Raw genomic sequence first — 15436 nt, forward strand, 5'->3', positions numbered from 1 at the left:
ATTCTTGGTAATTAATATACTGTATTAATTTCCTTTGAACAGGTTCAGAATGACAAAGAGAATGCATGGTAACTGTGATGAATTGCTAATGTAACAAAAGTGTTTGCAAGTTGGCAGAATATGTTACCAAAATACACCATTTTGACATCAGAATTGTTTTGAGCTAAAGATAATTGAAAGACAGAAGACGCACAAGAGTATTCTAAGGATATTCCCTTTTCTTCCTGAAAACTTTAGATTAAAACTCCCATGTGAAATATAAAAGTAATATTTTTCTATGAGGAGTCACAATGGAGGGAATTCTGTGCAAGCAGATCTTGTTAAAATAGTTCTCTTCTTTTAGATTCCACACACATTTGTGTCATTTTCCACAATGTCATCTCTTTGTTCAACCTAATATAAAATAATATAGGTTTTTCCATGTTGTCAAATATTCATTTCCTTACAAGGTCTCGTGTCTCATGAAACATATATGTTTTTTTCTCTTGTAAGTCTGTCTCATATCAGTTGTACTCCAAGATCAGCTGAAAAAATCTAATTTTGCCTAACCTACATGTGTAAAGAGAAAGTACCTCCTATGTACTTCCCAGAGAAAACCATGGTATACAGTGTTTTATTTCTTCCACCACAAGGGCTAGTTTATACCATTGCTATTATTCCCCAAATAACTTCTTGCTCAGATGGAGCTAGTGTTAGCCTACAGTCTATACCCCTCTCTTTAAGGAAAATGTTATGACTCTAAACCCATCCTCAAATATTGTGTCTGTCCGGGTGTGTGTGAGGGGTAGTAATGAATAATCTTTGGCTTGTAGACCTGCACAATCAAAATGATTGTAGCTGAGCCTAGAACTGCTAAACTTGGATCTCTTGTGTGGGCCCCAGAAATCTTTAAGTCTCCTCAGGCAATTTTTAGGCAACCCAAAGTGCACTTTGCATCATTGACTCCAACAAGAAATATTTATTGAGCACTTTCCAAATCAAGGAGTTCTGAGTGGATCAGATGCAAATTGTATTTTGAGAGACTATACAATCTAACAGAGATAATTACAGATGTAAATAAAGTTACAATGCACTTGAAGTGAACATTGTCATAAGAGATTCAGACAAAGTATCATGCACAATTACATCAGATAGATATTCTTACAATTCAGATTCTTTGTAAAATATTATAGAAGAGTGAGTTTACAGCAGCATTTTGATGGATGTTTAGATATGGAATTGCAGATGATGAAGATGAAAAGGATAGTGGTATGGAAAAAAGAAAAAAAAAGAAACAAACTAAAGAACAAGGTGTAACTATAGCCAAGGGCAAGGACTCAGTTCAGTTCAGTTCAGTTTGGTTGCTAAGTTGTGTCTGACTCTTTATGACTTCATAGACTGCACATTGCCAGGCTTCCCTGTCCTTCACCATCTCCCAGAATTTGCTCAAACTCATGTCCATTGAGTCAGTGACGCCATCAAACAATCTTTTCCTCCATTGTCCCCTTCCTTCTGACTTCATCCTTCCCAACATCAGGGTCATTTACAGTGAGTCAGCTTTTCGCATCAGGTAGTCAAAGTATTAGAGATTCAGCTTTAGCATCAGTCTTTACAATGAATATTCATGATTGATTTCGTTTACTGGTTTGATCTCCTTGCTGTTCAAGGGACTCTCAAAAGCTTCTCCAGCACCATAGTTCAAAAGCATCGATTCTTCAGCACTCAGCCTTCTTTATGGTGAAACTCTCACACCCATACATGACTACTGGAAAAAGCATAGTTTTGACTAGATGGAAATTGCTGCCTAGGTTTGTTATACTTTTTCTTCCAAGAAGTGTCTCTTAATTTCATTGCAGCAATCAGGGTCCACAGTGATTTGGAAGCCCCCAAAATAAAGTCTCTCAACTGTTTCCATTTTCCCCCATCTATTTGCCATGAAGTACTGAGACCATATGCCATAATCTTATTTTTTTGAATGTTGACTTTTAAGTCAGTTTTTTCACTCTCCTCTTTCACCCTCACTAGGAGACTCTTTCTGAATGTTGAGCTTTAAGCCAACTTTTTCACTCTCCTCTTTCACTTTCATCAAGAGGCTTTTTAGTTCCTCTTCACTTTCTGCCAAAGGGTGGTGTCATCTGCATATCTGAGGTTATTGATATCTCTCCCAGCAATCTTGATTCCAGCTTGTGCTTCTTCCAGCCCAGCGTTTCTCATGATGTACTCTGCATAGAAGTGAAGCAGGGTGACAATATACAGCCTTGACGTACTCCTTTTCCTATTTGGAACCAGTCTGTTGTTCCATGTCCAGTTCTGACTGTTGCTTCCTGACCTGCATATGGGTTTCTCAAGAGGCAGGTCAGGTGCTCTGGTATTCCCATCTCTTTCAGAATTTTCCATAGTTTATTGTGATCTCACACAGTCAAAGGCTTTGGCATAATCAATAAAGTAGAAATATATGTTTTTTTGGAACTCTCTTGCTTTTTCCATGATCTAGTGGATGTTGGAAATTTGAGCTCTGGTTCCCCTGCCTTTTCTAAAACCAGCTTGAACATCAGGGAGTTCACGGTTCACGTGTTGCTGAAGTCTGGCTTGGAGAATTTTGAGCATTACTTTACTAGCATGTGAGATGAGTGCAATTGTGTGGTAGTTTGAGCATTCTTTGGCATTGCCTTTCTTTGGGATTGGAATGAAAACTGACCTTTTCCAGTCCTGTGGCCACTGCTGAGTTTTACAAATTTGCTGGCATACTGAGTGCAGCACTTTCACAGCATCATCTTTCAGGATTTGAAATAGCTCCACTGGAATTCCATCACCTCCACTAGCTTTGTTCATAGTGATGCTTTCTAAGGCCCACTTGACTTCACATTCCAGGATGTCTGGCTCTAGGTGAATGATCACACCATCGTGATTATCTTGGTCATGAAGATCTTTTTTGTATAGATCTTCTGTGTATTCTTGCCACCTCTTCTTAATATCTTCTGCTTCTGTTAGGTCCATACCATTTCTGTCCTTTATCGAGCCCATCTTTGCATGGAATGTTCCCTTGGTATCTCTAATTTTCTTGAAGAGATCTCTAGTCTTTCCCATTCTGTTGTTTTCCTCTATTTCTTTGCATTGATCACTGAGGAAGGCTTTTTTTTCCAGGTAGTATTTGCTATTTCCTCTTTGTTTATTTGTTCTTGTAAGTTTCTTCCTTGTTCCTTCATTTGTGCTCTATTTCTTGTATTTTCACCTCCAACCCCTGCCCCCCACCACACACACAATTTAGTCCGTTTGAGGTCTCCTTTTCCTAGATATTAGGGTAGAATTCATTCTTTCTGGTTTTTGTCTTCAGTGGGAAATGTTGCTCAATGGTTTGTGTTGATCTATTTAGGGGTGACTTGTTCCTGTGTTCTAGTAGGAGAATGTTAATTTTTTTTTTTTCCTAATTGGAAGGGCCAGGCTATGTGAAGTGGTATATTTTGGAGTGTCTGTGTGATTTCTGTGGGTTAATGGTTCTTTTTGCATTTTTGTTGTTGTTTGGGCGAGGTGTCCTGCTGTGAATGCATTGGAAACTGGGTGATACCAAATCTGTGTACAGGTGTAGGCTTTTATGGAAGCTGTCAGTAATTAATACCTCCTGGGTTAGGCGGTCTCTGGCGGTCTGGGATCCTGGACTCAGCACCCCCACTTCAATGTTTCAGGGCTGATCTCTGTGTTCTGAGGCCAACTCTCCATCCACTTCTCAGCTCCTGGTCAGTCTCCTCTAATCTTCACATTAAACTTAAATTTGTTGCATCTTGAAGATGGTAAAGTTAAATCAAAGTTGCAAAATATTGAAATGCAGTAAAGATTGGCTTTGCACACTGCTCCCCACTCAACTGTGTCTCCCAGGACCCCCCTCAGCCATTATCCTTCTACTAAATATATTTTCTATATTTTAAATGTAATTTCAGGGAAAAAGACTCTCAATACATGCACTACAAAAATCCATAAAGGCTTGATATCTTTGTAGCTATAGTTCCTAGTATGCTTCCTAGCAGACAATAAAATGTGTCTCTCTGCTTAGTCATTTTCAATTCTTTGAGAACCCATGTAGTGTACCTTACCAAGGCCTGCTTGTCCATGAAATTCTCCAGGAGAATATATTGGAATGGATTGCCTTTCCATTCTCCGAGGGATCTTCCCAAACCAGGGATCAAACCCAGGTCTCCTGCATTGTGGCAGATTCTTTACCATCTGAGCCACCAGGGAAGCCCCTTCTTTCTCTCTTCCTCTCTGTTTATCTATCTTTTATCTATCTGTGTCTCTATCATTTTTCTACAGTTGAACAAATGAGCACATGTTTATTTAGAAAGTTAAATATTTATAGGTTCCAAATAAACTAACATTAAACTGAAGTTCTAATTTTGTATATGACTTCACACATTTGGTTGACAAACTGATTTCCAAGGGAAATTTAGATGGTCCACTAATAGATATGCCATTTCAAAATAATGGATGTTGTCTAATATAAATTACTGTACTTGTCTGATTTATAAAATATAACCAGTGAAATGTTTTTGAGAAATTAAACAATGTCATCATATACTTTCACAAGTCTAAAATCTGATTGTATTTCATTTCTTGTAGACAAAAGACAATTATAATTTTGGAAAAATTTAAGCATCTAGACTAAGAGAGAAGGTTGTAAGCATTGCTAGGCCAAAAGTCATGTTGTTTCTCTATCAATCTATCTCTCAGAATGTCTTGTACATAATAGAGGACCGATAAGTTTTTTTATTTAATTGAATAACCACCTGGAGGAAAGTTTGGGATGGCCAGATTCTAGGAGATTTTAAAGACATTTTTAAGAGACATCGCCCCCCCCCCCCCCCCCCCCCCCACCGCCCAAAAAAAAGCAACCCTGACAGAAAAAAAAATGGAGCTGGAAGAATTAGGCTTCCTGATATCAAACCATACTACAAAGCTATGATAAGGAAAACAGTATGGTACTGACAAAAAATAGACATACAGATTAATAGAATAAGATAAGAAGCCAAGAAATAAACCCATGCACCTATGGCCAATTAATCCACAGCAAAAGAGGCAAAATATACAGTGGATAAAAGACAGTCTTTTTAACAAATGGTGAGGGAAAAACTAGACAGATATATGTAAAAGAATGAACGTAGAAAAATCTCTAACACCATGTACAAAAATAAGCTGCAGAATGCCAGGCTTTCCTATCCTTCACTACCTGTTGAAGTTTGCTCAAACTCATGTCTGTTGAATCCATGATGCCATCCACACATCTGCTCCTGACCTCAATCTTTCCCTGTATCAGGGTCTTTTCCAGTGAGTCAGCTCTTCACATCAGGAACCCAAAATACTGGAGCTTCATCTTCATCATCAGTCCTTGCAATGAACATTTAGCGTTGATTTCTTTTAGGATTGACTTGTTTGATCTCCTTGTTAAAAACAAACAAATAAACAAAACTAAAAATGGAGTTACCATATGGCCCAGGAATCCAACTCTTGGATATCTATCTAGAGAAAATTATAATTTGAAAAGATACAGGCAACACAATTCTCATTACAGCTCTATTTACCATAGCCAAGAAGACATGCAAGCAGCCTATATGTCCTTTGACAGGTGAGTGGATAAAGAAGCTGTGGTATACATATAAAATACTCAGGCATGTGAATGAAATAATGCTATTTGCCACAACAAGGATGAACATAAAGCTTATCATAATAAGTGAAGTAATCCAGAGAAAGACAAATATCATATGATTTTCCTTACATGTAGAATCTAAAAGAAAGATACAAATGAACTTATTTACAGAACAGAAATAGATCCACAGCAATGGGAAACAGAATTATGGTTATCAAAGTTGAGAGAGAGGAGGATAAATTAGGTGCTTGTGATTAACATATACACACCACTATATATAAAATAGATAGCCAACAAAGACTACTCTATATCATAGGGGACTGTACCCAGTATTTTACTATAACCTGTAAGGGAAAAGAATCTTATAAGGAATATATGTATGTACATGTGTATATATATATATATATATATATATAGAGAGAGAGAGGCTAAATAGTGAAGTTGCTCAGCCATGTCCAACTCTTTGGAACCCCATGGACTGTAGACTGCCTGGCTTCTCTGTTTATGGGATTTTCCAGGCAAGAATACTGGAATGGGTTGCCATTTCCTTCTCCAGGGCATCTTCCTGACCCAGTGATCAAACCCTGGTCTCCCACATTGCAGGCAGACTCTTCACTGTCTGAGCCACCAGGGAAACCCATATATGTATATATCCAAATCACTGTGCTGTATACCTAAAACTAATACAACATTGTTAACCAATTATAATTCAATATGAGTATAAAATACATTCCAAAATAATAATATGCTCTAAAATACATTTTAAAGTAATAATAAATTAAATTAACAAAAAATAAAGATTTCTGAGCTAAAAATGGTAGAAGAGGTAGAGAGTCATTATGGAGGAAAAATACAGTTAGCTCTGCTGGGAAGTCAGAGTGTCATCAGAATGGCCAATGCATATCTATAACCATAATTTTATTGTTACTCTGGGATTTGGACAGTAAACAGAGATACTTATGAAGTCTCATTTTGTGAACAAAATATCTCTTTAAATGAACCAGAATGGTGCAATTATTTTCCTTTCCTTCCCAGAAAAGGATCAAATTACAGTTAGAGCTCCAAGATAGAAGCTAATAATGTAATGGAAGAGATCTGCTTCTTTTCTTCTTCCTTTCCAACTGTGTCTCAGTGATATGGCAAAGTTTGTAACTTAATGTGAATGTGAATCTCTTTGTTTCCTGCAGAGCTTCCAGGAGAAATAGAAATAGAAGTATTGACTGGCACACCCTCTTTTTTGTTGTGAAAAATAAGAAATGAACATTCACCTCTGCCTATACATCTGTGTGTGTGCTGAGTCAGGCAGTCATGTCCAACTCCTGCCGCTCCATGGGCTGTAGCCCTCTAGGCTCCTCTGTGCACGGGCTTTCTGAGGCAAGAATACTGGAATGGGTTGCCATTTTCTCCTCCAGGGTATCTTCCTGATTCAGGGATTGAGACTGCATCTTCAGCATCTCCTTCACTGGCAGGTGGATTCTTTTGTAAATCTGCTAGCAGGCAAATTTGTTTCATAAGATCAGTTCAGTTTAGTCACTCAGTCGTGCCCAACTCTTTGGGACCGCATGGACTGCAGCAAGCCAGGCTTCCCTGTCCATCACCAACTCCCAGAGGTTGCTCAAACTCATGTCCATTGAGTCAGTGATACCATCCAACCATCTCATCCTCTCTTATCATCTCATCCTCTGTTTCATAAGATACGGCTAGAGTTTTATAGTCTTAAGTAAATAGTAGTTTCAAGGAATAGTGAACAAGTTTTTTCATCCACTTCTCTTCTCTTGTAAAAATGAGTGACAGTTCTATTAAATACCTTCTTGCCTAACCAGGAAGGCAAACAATGTGTCACAAAGATTCCTTATCCTAGAAGATATTGCACATTTGTCTACCAGCCTGGCTGTGCTGTCAGTAGGACTGAGGAAGATAATGTGTTAGAATATGAGTCCATTCTACTTTCTGAACACAGATTCAGAATCCTATTTGCTATAGTGGAACTAGCTAACTCCAGAGGCAAAGTATGAAAGGTAGAAAGTGTCATTTTGAATTGTATATAGGCTGTAATATAGAGCATTGTGTCATTTTAATGATTTTAAAACAACCTGCAATGTAGTAGTAGGACTTCCCTCGTGGCTCAGACTATACAAAAAATCTGTCTGCAATGCAGGAGCCTTGGGTTCAATCCCTGGGTCAGAAAGATCCCCTGGATTGAGAATGGGATTGTTTCCTTGATTTCTTTTTCTTATCTTTTGTTGTTAGTATATAGGGATCCAAGAGATTTCTGTATATAAAATTTATATCCTGCAACTTTAACAAATTCTTTGATAAGCTCTAGCAGTTTTCTGGTAGCATCTTTATGATTTTCTATATGTAGTATCATGTCATCTGCAAACAGTGACAGTTTTTCTTCGTTTCCAATTTGTATTCTTTTTATTTTTTTCTGCTCTGATTTATATAAGTAGGACTTCCAAACTATGTTGAATACAAGTGAAAAAATATTTCCCTTGTTCCTGAATTTAGAGGGAATGCTTTCAGCTTCTCACCTTTGAGAAGGATATTCCCTGTAGGTTTCACATATGGTCTTTATTATATGCTCAGTTTCTGGAGGGATACTGTCATGAATGTATGGTGAATTTTGTCAAAACTTTCTCTGCGTCTATTGAGAAGATCTTGATTTTTATTCTTCACTTTGTCAGTGTTGTCTGTCACACTGATTAATTTGCAGATATTAAAGAATTGAGCTTCCCTGGTGGCTCAGATGGTAAAGAATTCACCTGCAATGCAGGAGATCTTGGTTTGAGCCCTGGTTTGGGAAGATTCCCTGGAGAAGGGGATGGTTATCCACTCCAGTATTCTAGCCTGGAGAATTCCATGGACAGAGGAGCCTCGCAGGCTATAGTCCATGGAAACACAGAGTTGGACATGACTGAGTGACTAACATTACCAAAGAATACTTGCATCTCTGGGATAAGTCCCATTTGATCATGATGTAAGATCTTTTTAATGTATTGTTGGAATTAGAATGCTAGTGTTTTGCTGAGGATTTTTGTGTCTATGCCTATCACACACACACACACACACACACACACACACACACACACACGTATTTTACTGTTGTATCTTTGCTTGGTTTTGGGTCAGGGTAATGATGGCCTCCTACAATGAGCAAGGGAATCTTCCTTCCTCTGAAATTTCTTGGACACTGTTCAGAAGGATAGGTGTTAACTAAATGTTGATAAAATTCACCTGAAAGGTCTTCTGGTCCTGAACTTTTGTTTGTTGGGAATTTTTAAATCACTGTTTCAGTTTCAGTACTTGTGATTTATTTGTTCATATTTTCTACTTCTCCCTGGTTCAGTCTTGGAAAGTTGTACTCTTCTAGGAAGTTTTCCATTTCTTCTAAGTTGTCTGTTTTATTTGTATATAGTTGTTTGTTATTTTTTCTGATGCTCCTTTGCATTTGTGTGACATCTGCTGTAACTTCTCCTTTTATATTTCAATTCTATTGATTTGATCCCTCTTTTTTTTTTTCCTGATGAGACTAAAGACTTACCAACTTTATTTACCTTTTCAAAGAATCAGCTTTTAGTTTCATTGATTTTTTCTATTGTTTTTCTTCATCTATTTTATTTATATCTGCTCGAATCTTTATGATCTATTTTATTCTATTAACTTTGGGTTTTGTTCATTTTTCTTCCTCTGGTTTCATTAGGTGTAATGTTAGGCTGTTTATTTGAGCTTTTTCTTGTTTCCAAAGATAAGATTGTATTGCTATAACTTTTCCCTTTAAAACTGCTTTTTCTGCATCCCCTAGGTTTTGAATTGCTGCATTTTTGTTTTCATTTGTCTTTAGGTAATTTTTTTATTTCCTCTTTGATTTCTACAGTGTTTGGTAAAATAGTTGTAGCATTCATGTTTGTTTATTTTTTTTAACATTTTTTCCTGTAATTGATTTCTAATCTCATAGTGTTGTGGTTGGAAAAGGTGCTTAATATTATTTTTATTTTCTTAATTTTACCAAGGTCTGATTTATGGCCCAAGATGTTATATCCTGGAGTAAGTTCCATGTGCACTTGAAAAGATAGTATATTCTATTGCTTTTGGATGGAATGCCATGTAAATATAATTTAAGTTCACTTGGACTAATGTCCTATTTAAGGTCTGTGTTTCCTTATTGATTTTCTGTCTGAATGATCCATCCACTGATGAGGGTTGGGGGTTATTTCTCCTTATTTAACTGTTGGCACTTGCTTCATATGTTGAGGTGGTCCTCTGTTGGGTGCATATAAATTTACAATTGCTCTATGTTCTTTTTGGATTTATCTCTTGATTGTTGCATAATTTCCTTCTTGTCTTTTGTAAAGGACTTTATTTTAAAGTCTCACATGTACCCTGATGTTCATTGCAGCACTATTTATAATAGCTAGGACATAGAAGCAACCTGGATGTCCATTGGCAACTGAATGGATAAGGAAGTTGTGGTACATATACACAATAAAATATTACTCATTTGTAACAAGGAATGCATTTGAGTCCATTCTACTGAGGTGAATGAACCTGGAACCTATTATACAGAGTGAAGTAAGTCAGAAAGAAAAAGACAAATACTGTATATTAATGCATATATATGGAAGTTAGAAAGATAATAACAACAATCCTACGTGCCAGGCAGCAAAGGAGACACAGATATAAAAAACAGACTTTTGATTCAATGGGAGAAGGCGAGGGTGGGATGATTTGAGAGGATACCACTGAACCATGTACATTACCATGTGTAAAACAGATGACCAGTGCAAGTTCGATGCATGAATTAAGGCCTCCAAAGTTGGTGCTCTGGGACAACCCCGAAGAATAGAGTGAGAAGGGAGGTGGGAGGTGGGTCCAGGGTGGGGGAACACATGTATACTTTTGGCCAGTTCATGTTGATGTATGGCAAAAGCTGTCACAGTATTGTCAAGTAATTATCGTCCAATTAAAATAAATTAATTATTTTTTAAAAAAGTCTCTTTTGTCTGATATGAGTATTACTACTCCAGCTTTATTTTGATTTTCATTTTTCCATCCCTTCACTTTCAGTTTGTTTGTCCCTACATCTAAATTAGGTCTCTGTAGACACTATATATAACAGTCTTATTTTTGTATTCATTCAATCAGTCTTTGTTTTTTGAACATAAAGAGCATTTAACCATTTAGTTTTAAGGTTAATATTGATTTGAATGTTCTTATTGCCTTTTTGTTAATTGCTTTGGAATTGTTTCACTTTTTTCCCCTTCCCATTTTGTTCACTTCTTTTATAATTTGATGACTAGTGTTGTTTTTGTATTGCTTTTTCTGTGTGTCTGTTTGTATCTACTGTAGATTTTTGGTTTGTGGTTCCCAAGAGGTTTTGGAATATATATATGTATATATATATATATATATATACATATATATATATGGCTTCCCTGGTTTCTCAGATGCTAAAGAATCTCCCTGCAATTCAGAAGACCCAGATTTGATCCCTTGGTCAGGAAGATCCTCTGGAGAAGTGAATGGTTACATATAGACAAGTGATGTTAAGTTGCTGGTCTCTTAAATTCCAATACATTTCCAATAGCCTGCATTTGTATTCTTACCATAATAGATGGTTTTGATATCATATTTGTATGTGGATGATTTCCTATCTTTACTTTTTGTTTGCCTTACCAGTGAGCTTTCCCATTCATATTTTTTGTTTCTAGTTATGGCCTTTTCTTTCCTGCCTAGAGAAGTTCCTTTAAGATTTGTTTTAAATCTGGTTTAGTGGTGCTGATATCTCTTAGTTTTTGCTTGTCTGTGAGCTTTTTGATTTCTCTGTCAAATCTGAATGAGATCCTTGCTGGGTGTAGTATTCCTGGCTGTAGGTTTTCCTCTTTCATCCCTTTAAATGTGTTGTGCCACTCCCTTTTAGCCTGCAGAGTTTCTGTTGAAGAATCAGCTGCTTCCATTATGAGGATTCCCTTGTATGTTAATTTGTTGCTTTTCTTTTGTTGCTTTTAGTACTTCTCTTGTCTTTAATTTCTGTCAGTTTGATTAGTTTGTGTCTCAGCATATTTTTCCTTAGATTTACCTATATGGGGATCTCTGTACTTCCTGGACTTGAATGACTGTTTCTTTTCTCATGTTAGCAAAGTTTCCAGTTATAATCTTTTCAAATATTTTGTCAGTCTCTTTCTCTCTCTCTTGCTCTCCTCTCTGGGACCCCTATAATGTGAATGCATGCTGGTGCACTTGGTATTGTCCTGGAGGTCTCTCAGACTTCCTTCATTTCTTTTTATTCTTTTTCTTTTCTTTCTTTCTTTTTTCCTGTTAGGGGAAGTGATTTTCACCACTCTGTCAACCATGTCACTTATTTGTTCTTCTATCTCATTTATTTTGTGATTTATACTTTCTAATATATTTTTTATTTTGGTTACCACATTGTTAATCTCTATTTGTTTATTCTTCAAGTATCCTAGAGAGCATCACTAAGTTTTAAGGAAACTCTCTTTTTGTCTGAAAAGGCATAGTCATGATATCAGCATTCTGACAGGTAGTTCCAAATATAGACAACCCAGTGACCTTCATTAATCATAAAATGGAGGGATTACACCTAAGTTTAATTTATAAATTTAGTTTTAAATCTCAGTAGAAAATTTTGGTGTTTGAAATTCTATTCATTAATGCATTATCATTTAAGTTCAAAAGCTTTTATTTTGTTCTTAGGATCTAAAATTAATAAAATTATAACAAATTTTAAATATCAAAATATATTTATGGGCTGGACTTATGATCTTAAAACTTGTCTTACTCACTTAATAACTGATTAGAAGTACATTTAGACATGCAACTCACTTTTGATTTAAAAAAGAAATAATATTTTCTATAGAACTTCATTGAGAAAATCTGCTTCAAATGATAAATAATATCACTAAGAAAATTGCTGCTTAAAACCTTATTGCAATGTTAGGTAAGGCTTTTTAAAAACTAGCTATTCATTCAAAAAGAGAATAATTGTATGATCTTCTTGCTAGACTAATTTTTGTTTGAATCATGATAAATGACTACTTTCATAGTGGCATTTCCTGGGCAGCTTCATTTTATTCATATGTAAAGACCATTTCCTGAACAATAGCCACTTAATTAGCCTATATCTTAAGGGGTTCATGGATTTTTTTTAACTGTATATTTAAATTTATTCAGTGCAAAGTTGTAATATAGCATATAAAATGAGAATAAGTGCTTTAGCAAAGTTTTTTTCTACTAATTGAATAATCATGCTGTTTTGCTTATTTGTTTCTCTAAATACTGATTGTGCTTCCCTCCTGACACAGTAGCTTATATCTCGATGCATTCTTAATTTAAGCATTAAAAATTAAGGCATTTTAAAAGCAAACATCTGATTTTGGGTTTTGAAAAAAGAAAGCATCATAATCCATAATTAGGGATAAAACCTGCTATTGTTTTCTTATTGTAGTCAGAGATAAATATTATAACTACATTGTTTGCTCCTAAATAAAGTTTAATGAGCTCTGTCAGCAAAAAATGTGAATATATTTTTTGTTTAAAAACTAGTTATATTAATTTCTTAAGTATTTGAAAAACTTATATTTAAATCAAACTCTAAGATAAGAGCTTCACATTGCCCTGCATCTTTTGGTCCCAAATAATTCTCCCTCTTCAGCAAATCATAATAACTAGGATAACAGAAATCTAGTTGATTAATGTGAAAGACAATAATGCATGCTCAGTCACTAGGTATGTCCAACTCTTTGTGACCCCATGGACTATAGCCCACCAGGCTCCATTATGAAATTTCCCAGGCAAGAATATTCAAAAGGGTTGCCATTCCCTACTCCAAAGACAGGAGGTAATTGATAGGGAATGCCATTGTTCCCATACTTGGGACCATCTCATCTCATTTTGTTCTTCAATTGTGTATTACTTATTTTTTAAACTTTCTTATTTTGTATTGAGGTATAGTTGATGGATGGGTCATGGTGGAAAGTTCTGATAAAACACAACCCACTAGAGAAGGGAATAGCAAACCACTTCAGTGTTCTTGCCTTAAGAACCCCATGAACAATATGAAAAGGTCAAAAAGATATGACACTAAAAGATGAACTCCCCCCCATGTTGGTAAGTGTCCAATACACTACTACAAAAGAATGGAGAAATAGCTCCAGAAGGAATGAAGAGGTTGAGCTAAAGTGGAAATGATGCCCAGCTCTGGATATGTCTGGTGGTGAAAGTAAAGTCTGATACTGAAAAGAACAATATTGCATAGGAACCTGCAATGTTAGCTCCATGAATCAAGATAAATTGAAAGTGGTCAAACAGGAGATGGCAAGAGTGAATTACTACATTTTAGGAATCAGTGAACTAAAATGGATTGGAAAGGGAGAATTTAATTCAGATGATCATTTTATCTACTACTGTGGATAAAAATCCCTTAGAAGAAATGGAGTAACCCTCATAGCCAACAAGAGCCTGAAATGCAGTATTTGAGTGCAATCTCAAACATGACAGAATGATCTCAGTTCATTTCCAAAGCAAAGCATTCTATGTCACAGTAATTCAAATCTATGGCCCAATACTATTGCTGAGGAAGCTGAAGTTGAACAGTTCTATGAAGCCCTACAAGACCTTCTATAACTAACATAAAAAAAAGATGTCCTTTTAATCATAGGGGACTGGAATGCAAAAGTAGGAAGTCAAGAGATACCTGGAGTAACGGGCAAATTTGACCCTGGAATACAAAATGAAGCAGGGCAAAGGCTAAAAGAATTTTGCCAAGAGAACAAACTGGTCATAGCAAACACCCTCTTCCAACAAAATAAGAGACTACTCTATACGTAGACATCACCAGATAGTCAATATCAAAATCAGATTGATTCTGTTCTTTGCAGCTGAAGATGGAGAAGGTATGGATGAAGATACAGTCAGCAAAAAACAAGACCAGGAGCTGACTGTGGCTCAGATCATGAACTCCTTATTGCAAAATTCAGACTTAAATTGATAAAGGTAGGAAAATCCACTAAGCCATTTGGGTATAACCTAAATCAAATCCCTTATGAATATACAATGGAAGCAACAATTTGATTCAAGGGATTAGATCTGATAGACAGAATGCTTGAAGAACTATGGACAAATGTTCACAACATTGTACAGGAGGCAGTGATCAAAACCATCCCCTAAAATAAGAAATGCAAAAAGGCAAAAGGTTGTCCCAGGATACCTTACAAACAGCTGAGAAAAGAAGAGAAACAAAAGGCAAAGGTTAAAAAGAAAGATATATCCACCTGAATGCAGAACTGGAAAGGATAGCAAGGAGAGATGAGAAAGCCTTCTTAACTGAACAATGCAAACAGAGGAAGATAATAGAATGGGAAAGACTAGAAATCTCTTATGAAAACACCAAAGGAATATTTCATGCAAAGATAGATGCAATAAAGGACAAAAATGATTTGGACTTAACAGAAGCAGAAGATATTAAGAGGTGGGAGAAATACATAGAATTACACAAAAACTCTTAATGACCTGGATAACCACCATAGTGTGACCATTCCTAGAGCCAAACATCCTGGAGTGTGAAGTCAAGTGGGCCTTAGGAAGTATTGCTATGATCAAAGCAAGTGGAGGTGATGGAATTCCAGCTGAGCTATTTCAAATCCTAAAAGATGATGATGTGAAAGTGAAGCACTCAATATGCTAGCAAATTTGGAAAACTCAGCAGTGGCCACAAGACTGGAAAACTCAGTTTTCGTTCCAGTCCCAAAGAATGTTCAAACTACCACACAATGACACTCACTTCATATGCTAGCAAGGTAATTC

The sequence above is a fragment of the Budorcas taxicolor genome, chromosome 22 (assembly GCF_023091745.1).
Source record: "Budorcas taxicolor isolate Tak-1 chromosome 22, Takin1.1, whole genome shotgun sequence".
Classification (NCBI taxonomy): domain Eukaryota; kingdom Metazoa; phylum Chordata; class Mammalia; order Artiodactyla; family Bovidae; genus Budorcas; species Budorcas taxicolor.